Consider the following 11,718-nt stretch of genomic DNA (forward strand, 5'->3'; position numbering starts at 1 on the left):
CAAGACAGTAAAGACACAATTAAAGACTCCAGCAAAAGCTCAATAAGACCAAACAAAGACTCATAAAGACTCAATAAAAAGCCACAAAAAGACAAAGCAAGACTCCAGTAAAGACCCAGTAAAGACTCAATAAAGACCCAACAAAGACCCAGTAAAGCTCATTAAGACAAACAGTAAAGAGTCATAAAGAACCCAGTAAAAGACTCATAAAGACCCACAAAGACCCATAAAGACTCAATAAATTATCCAGCAAAGACTCCAATAATACCCAACCAAAGACTCCGTACTCAATAAAGACCCAAGTAAAGGGACCCTCAATAAGGACCAAACAAAGAACCAGAAAAATCAATTAAAGGAATACCCAACAAAGACCCGCAAACGGACCTCTAAAGAAACCCAACAAAGACCCAAGTAAAGATCAAATAAAGGACCCAACAAAGGTCCCAAAGAAAAACTCAATAAAAGACCCAAACAAAGGACCCAGCAAGACCAAATAAGACCCAGGAAGACTCAATAAAGACCCTAACAAAGAACCCAGGCAAAGACTCAATAAAGAAAACCAAAGTAAAGACTCAATAAAGACCCAACAAAGAACCCAGGTAAAAGGACTCAATAAAGTTCCCAGGAAAGGGACCCAATAAAGACCTAAACAACGAAAGACCCAGGAAAAAGACTCTGTAAATAAAGAACAAAGACCCAAAGTAAAGCTCAATAAAAGACCCAACAAAAGACCCAAGTAAAAAGAACTGGAACCCCCCCAGTAAAGACCCTCCAAATTAAAGACCAAACAAAAGACCCAGGAAAGACTCAAGTAAAGACCCAAAACAAAGACCTCAGGTAAAGACCTCAATAAAGAACCCAACAAAGACCGAATAAAAAAGACCCAACAAAGGACCCAGGTAAAAGACTCAATAAAAGTCCAAACAAAGACCAAACAAACAAAAGACCCAACAAAGAGACCCGGAAAGAATCAATAAAGAACCAAACAAAGACCCCTCAAAGGAAAGACTCAATAAAGACCCAACAAAGCCCAAGCAAATAAAGACCCTCAAAATAAAGAACCCAGTGCAAAGACTCAATAAAGTCCCAACAAAAGACACAACAAAGATAACAATAAAGACCCCGGCAAAAAGACCTCAATAAAGACCCCGGAAACCAAAAAAGACCCCTCGTAAAGGACCTCAAGTAAAGTACCCAAAACAAAGGAACCCAAGCATAAAGATCCAATAAAAGAACCAGTGAAAGGACTCAATAAAGACCCAACAAAGACCAGTCAAAGACTCAATAAAGACCTAACAAAGGACCCAGCAAATACTTCAATGAAAGAACCCAACAACAGACCCAAAGTAAAGACTCGTAAAGGACCAGTAAAGTTCAATAAAGACCCAACAAGGACCCAGTAAAGACTCAATAAAGACCCAGTGAAGACTCAATAAAGACCAAACAAAGACCCAGTAAAGACTCAATAAAGACCAAACAAAGACCCAGCAAAGACTCAATAAACCCAACAAAAGACCCCGTAAAGAACTCAAATAAAAAAGGACCCAGTTAAAAGTCCAATAAAAGACCCAACAAAGACCCATAAAGACTCAATAAAGCCCCTGTAAAGACCATAAAGAAACCACCAAAGCCCCAGAAAGGACCAATAAAACCCAACAAAGACCCAGCAAAGACTCAATAAAGACCCAACAAAGACACGATAAAAACCCAACAAAGAACCAGTAAAGACTCAATAAAGACCAAACAAAGACCCACCTAAGAGTCAATAAAGACCTAACAAAGACCCAGGAAAGACTCAATAAAGACCCAACAAAGACACAACAAAGACCCAACAAAGACCCAGGAAAGACTCAATAAAGTCCCAACAAAGACACAACAAAGACCCAACAAAGACCCAGGAAAGACTCAATAAAGAAACAACAAAGACCCCACAAAGACTCAATAAAGACCCAGCAAAGACCCAGGAAAGACTCAATAAAGACCCAACAAAGACACAACAGACCCAACAAAGACCCAGGAAAGACTCAATAAAGTCCCAACAAAGACCCAGGAAAGACTCAATAAAGACCCAGGAAAGACTCAATAAAGACACAACAAAGACCCCAGAAAGACTCAATAAAGACCCAACAAAGACCCAGGAAAGACTCAATAAAGACCCAACAAAGACACAACAAAGACCCAACAGAGACCCAGGAAAGACTCAACAATAAAAAGAGTCCCGCAACAAAGACCACAAAGACCCCAACAAAGACCCAGGAAGAAGGACTCCATTACAAGTCCCCAACAAGACCCAACAAACAAAGAGAACCCAAAAAGGAAACCCAGGAAAGACTCAATAAAGGAACCACAAAGACCAAGTAAAGACCCTCAAATAAAGAACCCAAACAAAGACCCAATAAAAACCCAAACCAAAGACCAGTAGAGACCAATAAAGACCAAACAAAGACCCACCAAAGACTCAATAAAGACCCAACAAAGACCCAGGAAAGACGCAATAAAGACCCAACAAAGACACAAAAAAGACCCAACAAAGACCCAGGAAAGACTCAATAAAGACCCAACAAAGACCACACAAAGACTCAATAAAGACCCAACAAAGACTCAATAAAGACCCAGCATAGACACAATAAAGACCCCCAAGCGAAAGAATCCCCAATCAAAGACCCAACAAGAACACAACAAGACTCCCAATAACGAAACCCAACAAAGAACCAGTTAATAGACTCAATAAAGAACAACAAAGACCAAACAAACAAAGGACCCTCAAAAAGGACCCAAACAAAGCCCAGTAAAGACTCAATAAAGACCCAACAGAGACACAACAAAGACTCAATAAAGACCCAACAAAGACACAACAAAGACTCAATAAAGACCCAACAAAGACCCAGCAAAGACTCAATAAAGACCCAGTAAAGGCTCAATAAAGACCCAACAAAGACCCAGCAAAGACTCAATAAAGACCCAACAAAGACACAACAAAGACTCAATAAAGACCAAACAAAGACTCAGTAAAGACTCAATAAAGAACCAACAAAGACCCAGCAAAGACTCAATAAAGACCCAGTGAAGACTCAATAAAGACCAAACAAAGACCCAGTAAAGACTCAATTAAACAGGACCCAGGAAAATCAATAAAGACAAACCAAGAATCAGTAAAGACTCAATAAAGGACGAAAACCATATAAGACACAACAAAGACTCAATAAAGACCCAACAAAGACCCCACAAAGACTCAATAAAGACCCAACAAAGACCCAGCAGAGACTCAATAAAGACCCAGCAAAGACTCAATAAAGACCCAACAAAGACACAACAAAGACTCAATAAAGACCCAGCAAAGACTCAATAAAGACCCGACAAAGACTCGTAAAGACTCAATAAAGACCCAACAAAGACCCAGTAAAGACTCAATAAAGACCCAGTGAAGACTCAATTAAGACCAAACAAAGACCCAGTAAAGACTCAATAAAGACGTAACAAAGACCCAGCAAAGACTCAATAAAGACCCAACAAAGACCCAGTAAAGACTCAATAAAGACCCAGTAAAGTCTCAATAAATACCCAACTAAGACCCAGTAAAGACTCAATAAAGACCCAGTAAAGACTCAATAAAGAACCAACAAAGACCCAGTAAAGACTCAATAAAGACCCAACAAAGACCCAGCAAAGACTCAATAAAGACCCAACAAAGACCCGATAAAAACCCAACAAAGACCCAGTAAAGACTCAATAAAGACCAAACAAAGACCCACCAAAGAGTCAATAAAGACCCAACAAAGACCCAGGAAAGACTCAATAAAGACCCAACAAATACACAACAAAGACCAAACAAAGACCCAGGAAAGACTCAATAAAGTCCCAACAAAGACACAACAAAAGACCCACAAAGACCCAGGAAGATCAATAAAGAAAACAACAAAGACCCACAAAGAACTCAATAAAGACCCAGCAAAGGACCAGGAAGATCAATAAGACCCAACAAAGACACAAAACATAGAACAACAAGACCCAGGAAAGACTCAATACAGTTCCCAACAAAGACCCAGGAAAGACTCAATAAAGACCCACGAAAGACTCAATAAAGACCCTTCAAAGACCCCAGAAAGACTCAATAAAGACCCAACAAAGACCCAGGAAAGACTCAATAAAGACCCAAAAAAGACACAACAAAGACCCAACAAAGACCCAGGAAAGACCTCATAAATCCCAAACAAAGACACTACAAAGACCCCAACAATGACCAGAAAGACTCATAAAAGTCCCAACAAAGACACAACAAAGACCCACCAAAGACCCATGACCCAACAAAGACCTGAAAGACCTCAAATAAAGACCCCGAAAAGAACAAACAACCCAAAGACCCCAACAAAGACCCGAATGAAAGACTCAATAAAAGGTCCCAACCCAAAGACAAATCTAAACCCAAAGACCCGCCAACCCAAATGTAACCCGGAAAGAAACAATCCCAATAAAGGTCCCAACAAATAACCACAAACAAACAACAAAGACCCAACCAATACCCAGGAAAGACTCAATAAAGAACCAACAACCCAAAGACCCTAAGTAATAACCTCAATAAAGACCCAATAACCAAAGACCCAATAAAAACCCAACAAGACCCAGTAAAAAGGACCCTCAATAAAGACCCAAACAAAGTACCCACCTAAAGACCCCTCAACCCTAAAGAGCCAACAAAGACTAGAAAACACGACTCAAATAAAAGACCAACAAAGACCAAAAACAAAAAGACCCAACAAAAAGACCCAAGAAAGACCTCAATAAAGACCCACAACAAAGACCCCCACAAAGACTCAATAAAAGACACAACAAAGAATCAATAAAGACCCAGCAATAGACCCACAATAAAGACCCAGCACAAAGACTAATAACGAACCCAACAAAGGAGACAACAAATAAGGACCTCAATAAAGGACCTGCAACAAAGGACCCAGTAAAGACGCAATAAAGACCCAACAAAGAACACAAACAAGATCTCAATAAAGGGGGGGGGGGGGGGACCCAACAAAAGGGACCCAGTAAAGACCCTAATAAAGACCCAACAAAAGACACAACAAAGACTCAATAAAGACCCAAAAAAAGACACAAAAAAGACTCAATAAAGACCCACCCAACAACGACGACCCAGCAAAAGATCAATAAAGGACCCAGTGAAGGCTAATAAAGACCAACAAAGACCCAGCAAAGACTCAATAAAAAACCCAACAAGGACACAACAAAGACTCAATAAAGACCAAACAAAGACTCAGTTAAAGACTCAATAAAGACCCAAACAAAGACCAGTAAAGAGTCAATAAAGACCAACAAAGGAATCAATAAAGGACAAACAAAGCCCAGTAAAGACTCAATAAAGAACCAGCAAAATCAATAAAGACCAAACAAAGACTCCCCAGTAAGATCAATAAAGGACCAAACAAAGACACAACAAAAGACTCAATAAAGACCCAACAGAGACACAACCAAAGACTCAATAAAGACATAAACAAAGACCCTAGCAAAGACTCACTAAAGACCCACAAAGACAAAACAAACTCCAATGAACTAAAGACTCAATAAAGAGAACCCACAAAGACACCAACAAAGACCTCAAAAACACCCAACAAAGTCCCTAGTAAAGCTCAATAAATAGACCCCAACAAAGACCAACAAAGACTCCATAAAGACCCAACAAAGAACAACAAAAAAGAACTCAAAAAAGACCCAACAAAGACCCAGCAAAGACTCAATAAAGACCCAGTGAAGGCTCAATAAAGACCCAACAAAGACCCAGCAAAGACTCAATAAAGACCCAACAAAGACACAACAAAGACTCAATAAAGACCAAACAAAGACTCAGTAAAGACTCAATAAAGACCCAACAAAGGACCCAAGTAGACTCATGAGACACAACAAAGACTCAATAAAGACCAAACAAAGACCCAGTAAAGACTCAATAAAGACCCAGCAAAGACTCAATAAAGACCAAACAAAGACTCAGTAAAGACTCAATAAAGACCCAACAAAGACACAACAAAGACTCAATAAAGACCCAACAAGACACACAAGACTCAATAAAGACCCAACAAAACCTAGCCAAAGAACTCCAATAAAACCCAGTAAAGACTCAATAAAAGACCCAACAAATACCCAGCAAAGACTCAATAAAAACCCAAACAAAAGAATCAGTAAAGACTCAATAAAGACCCGCAAAGACCCGTTAAATACTCAATAAAGACCCCAGTAAGACTTAATAAGGAACCAACCAAAGAAAGAACCAGTAAAGACTCAATAAAGACCCAACAAAGACCCAGCAAAGACTCAATAAAGATCCAACAAAGACCCAGTAAAGACTCAATAAAGACCCAGTAAAGACTCAATAAAGAGCAACAAAGACCCAGCAAAGACTCAATAAAGACCCAACAAAGACCCAGTAAAGACTCAATAAAGACACAACAAACACCCAGCAAAGACTCAATAAAGACCCAACAAAGACCCAGCAAAGACTCAATAAAGATCCAACAAGACCCAGTAAAGACTCAATAAAGACCCAGCAAAGACTCAATAAGACCAACAAAGACCCCAGCGAAAGACTCAATAAAGACCCAACAACGACCCAGGAAAGAACTCAAAAAGAACCCAACAAAGACCCGTAAAGACTCAATAAAGACCCACAACAAAAAGAACCCAAATAAGATTTCAATAAAGCCCAATAAAAAGACCCAAACAAAGACCCAGTAAAGACTCCACTAAGGAACCCAAGCCCAGTAAAGACTAACCCAATAAGACCCAACAAAGACCCAAGTAAAGCTCATAAATGACCCCAAGTAAACAAGACCAATCAATAAAGAACCAACACAACAAAGACCCAGCAAATCCTCAATAAATACCCAACAAAGACCCAGTAAAGATTCAATAAAGACACAACAAAGACCCAGTAAAGATTCAATAAAGACACAACAAAGACCCAGCAAAGACTCAATAAAGACCCATAAAGACCAACCCAAGACCCATAAAGACTCAATAAAGACAGTAAAGACTCATAAAGACCCCAACAAAAGACAAGCAAAGGACCCTCGAATATAAGACCCAACAAAGACTCAAGCAAAAAACTCAAATAAAGACAACAACAAAGACAGTAAAGACTCATAAACACCCAGTAAAGACTCAATAAAGACCACTAACAAACAGACCCAGTAAACATAAGACTCAATAAAGACACAAAGACCCAGCAAACCTGAACTCAATAAAGACCCACAAAGACCCAGAAAGCAACGTCTCACTAAAGACCCAACAAAGACCAGTCAAGACCCAAATCAATAAGACAACAAACCCAAAGACAAGCCCACGAAACTCAATAAAGACATAATAAAGAACCCAAGCAAAGACTCAATAAAGACCCAACAAAGACCCAGCAAGTCAATAAAGACAACAAAGACCCGTCAAGACAATCAATAAGACTCCCACAAAGACAGCAAAGATAAAAAAAGACTCAATAAAGACTCAATAAAGACCCAACAAAGACTTAATAAAGACTCAATAAAGACCCAGCAAAGACTCAATAAAGACACAACAAAGACCCAGCTAAGACTCAATGAAGACCCAACAAAGACCCAGCAAAGACTCAATAAAGACCCAACAAAGACTCAGTAAAGACTCAATAAAGACATAACAAAGACTCAATAAAGACACAACAAAGACCCAGCAAAGACTCAATAAAGACCCAACAAAGAGCCAGTAAAGACTCAATAAAGACCCAGTAAAGACTCAATAAAGACACATCAAATACCCAGCAAAGACTCAATAAAGACATAACAAAGACCCAGCAAACACTCAATAAAGACCCAACAAAGACCCAGCAAAGACTCAATAAAGACCCAACAAAGACCCAGCAAAGACTCAATAAAGACCCAACAAAGACTCAATAAAGACTCAATAAAGACCCAGCAAAGACTCAATAAAGACACAACAAAGACTCAGCTAAGACCATACCGCCAACCCAAGAAACCCAAGCAAAAGACTCAACAAAGACCCAACCAAAGACCCAGTAAAGAACCTTTAATTAAAGACCCACAAGACCCAGCAAGCATCAAAAAATAAGAAAAAAGAAAAAATGACCCAAGTTAAAAGACTCAAATAAAGAACAAAACAAACAAAGACCCAGCAAAGACTCAATTAAAGAACTTAACAAAGACCCAGCAAAGACTCAATAAAGACCCAACAAAGACCCAGTAAAGACTCAATAAAGACTCAATAAAGACCCAGAAAAGACTCAATAAAGACCCAACAAAGACCCAGCAAAGACTCAATAAAGACCCAACAAAGACCCAGAAAGACTCAAATAAAGCTTCAATAAAGGAACAACAAAGACCCAAGTAAAGACTCAACAAAGACTCAATAAAGACCCAACAAAGACCCAGCAAAGACTCAATAAAGACTCAATAAAGACCTAGCAAAGACTCAATAAAGACCCAACAAAGACCCAGCAAAGACTCAATAAAGACTCAATAAAGACCTAGCAAAGACTCAATAAAGACTCAATAAAGACCCAGCAAAGACTCAATAAAGACCCAACCCAAAGAACCATGAAAGACTCAATAAAGACCCAACAAAGGAATCCTTAAAGACTCAATTAAAGGACTCAATAAAGACCGCCAAGAAACCTCAATAAAGACAGCAAAGACCCAGCCAAAGGACTCAATAAAGACTTAATAAAGACCTAGCAAAGACTCAATAAAGACTCAATAAAGACCCAGCAAAGACTCAATAAAGACCCAGCAAAGACTCAATAAAGACCCAACAAAGACCCAGCAAAGACTCAATAAAGACCTATAAAGGACCCTAGCAAAGAACTCAATAAAGACCCAACAAAGACACAAAGACTCAATAAAGACTCATAAAGGACCTAGCAAAGACTCAATAAAGACTCAATAAAGGGACCCAGCAAAGACTTCAATAAAGACCCAAAAAAGGACCCCCCCCAAAGCAAAGACTCAATAAATAAAACCCAACAAAAGACCCAAGTAAAGGGACTCAATAAAGACCCTCAATAAAGACCCAAGCCAAAAGAAACTCAATAAAGACCCACGAAGACCTAGCAAGATCTCAATAAAAACTCATAATGACCAACAAAGACCCAGCAAAGATTCAATAAAGACTCAATAAAGACCTAGCAAAGACTCAATAATGACTCAATAAAGACCTAGCAAAGACTCAATAAAGATTCAATAAAGACCCAGCAAAGACTCAATAAAGACCCAACAAAGACCCCACAAAGACTCAATAAAGACCCAACAAATACCCAGTAAAGACTCAATAAGGACTCAATAAAGACCCAGCAAAGACTCAATAAACACCCAACAAGACCCAGCAAAGACTCAATAAAGACTTATAAGACCTAGCCACAGACTCATAAGACTCAATAAGCCCCACAAGACTCATAAAGCCCCAGCAAGACTCGCTAAAGACCCACAAGACTCAATAAGACCCAACAAGCCCCAGCACAGACTCAATAAAGACTTTAATAAAGACTATGCAAAGACTCATAAAGACGCAATTAAAGACCATGCAAAGACTCAATAAAGACCCAGCAAAAACTCAATAAAGACCCAGCAAGACTCAATAAAGACCCAACAAAGACCCAGCAAAGACTTAATAAAGACCCAACAAAGACCCAACAAAGACCCAGCAAAGACTCAATAAAGACCCAACAAAGACCCAGCAAAGACTCAATAAAGACCGCAACCAAAGACCCAGTAGAAAACTCAATAAAGACATAACAAGACTCAATACAGAACTAACAAGCCCAGTAAAAAGACTTATAAAGACCCCACAAGACCCAGCAAAGACCTCAATAAAACCCAGCAAGACCCAGCAAAGACTCAATAAAGACTCAATAAGGTCAGTAAAGACTCAATAAAGACTCATAAAGACCATAGCAAAGACTCAATAAAGACCAATTAAAGAACCAGCAAAGATCAATAAAGCCCAACAAAAAGACCCCACAAAGACTCAATAAAGACCCAAAAAATAAACCGTAAAGACCAATAAAGACTCAATAAAGACCCAGCAAAGGGACTCAATAAAGACCCAACAAAGACCCAGCAAAGATCAATAAAAAAGAAACTTTAATAAAGACCCTAGCAAAGAAACTAAATAAAGACTCAATAAAAGACCCAGCAAAGATCAATAAAGACCCCAGAAAAGAAACTCAATAAAGACCCAACCAAGCCCCAAAGGACTCAATAAAGACCCAACAAAGTAAAGAACCCAGCAAAGACGGGGGGGTCTCAATTAAGACTCATAAAGACTCTTGGCAATAAAGACCTAGCAAAGACTCAATTAAAGGATCAATAAAGGAACCAAGCCAAAGACTCAATAAAAGACCCAGCAAAAACCAATAAAGGACCCAGAAAGAATCAAATAAAGGACCCCAACCAAAGGACCCAGCCAAAGACCAATAAAGACCCAAAAAGACCCAACAAAAGACCCCAAAGATAAATAAAGACCCCAACAAAGGAACCAGCCCAAAGAAACTCAATAAAGACCCAACAAAGTTCAATAAAGACTAAAAAGACCCCACAAAGACTTAATAAAGACCCCACCCAAAAAAAACCAACAGAAAGGACCAATAAAAGACCCAACAAAGACCCAAGCAAAGACTCACTAAAGACCCAGCCCAAAGAAACCTCAATAAAGACCCAAGCAAAACCCTCAATAAAGACCCAAGCCCAGAAACTCAAGACCCAAACCACAAGACCCCAAGCCAAAGGAAACCCTAATAAAGACCCAACAAAGACCCAACCCAAAGACCCAAAGCAAAGACCCTCAATAAAGACCCAAACAAAGACCCCCCCAAAGCCAAAGACTCAACCCAAAGAACCCAGCCAAAGACTCAAATAAAGACCCAACAAGACCTCAATAAAGACCCAACCAAGAAACCCAAGGCAATAAACCCTTAATTAAAGACCCCACAAAGACCCAACCAATGGACCCAAGGCCCAAAGAAAAACCAATAAAGACCCAACAAAGACCCATCAAGACCCTCCAATAAAGACCCAACACAAAGACACAGTAAAAGATCAATAAATGAACAACCCAAAGACCCCAAAGTAAAGACTTCCCAATAAAGGGTGGAAGGCCACCAACAAAGACCCATAAGCCCCAATCAAGAAGGACCAGTAAAGGACTCAATAAAGGGAACCCAACAAAGACCCAAGTAAAGACCCTCAATAAAAAGACCCAACAAAGGAACCCAGTTAAAGGACCCCTCAATTAAAAGACCCAACAAAGATAACCCAAGTAAAAAGGACTCAATTAAAGAACCAACAAAAGACCCAAGAAAAGACCTTAATTTAAAGGACCAACAAAGACCCAAGTTAAAGGACTCAATAAAGGGACCCCAACAAAGATGCCAAGTAAAGGACCCTCCAACTTAAAGAACCAACCAAAGGATACAGTACAGACTCATTAAGACCCAACAAAGACCCAGCAAAGACTCAATAAAGACCCAACAAAGACCCAGTAATGACTTATCAAGGACTGAGCAGACTCACCACATCCACACACATTCCCATCCCAACCAAACACCAGCAGTGTCCGGGAAATTAATTGATTACGCTCATCTGATCGTCTCTACTGGAACGAGAAATGGGAAAGAGGATTATGATGAAGTCCAGGCAGCCGAGAAGGAGAAAGAGAGAGAGAGAGAGACTTTAGTATTGC

Source organism: Macrobrachium nipponense, chromosome 25, assembly GCF_015104395.2.
Source record: "Macrobrachium nipponense isolate FS-2020 chromosome 25, ASM1510439v2, whole genome shotgun sequence".
NCBI lineage: Eukaryota > Metazoa > Arthropoda > Malacostraca > Decapoda > Palaemonidae > Macrobrachium > Macrobrachium nipponense.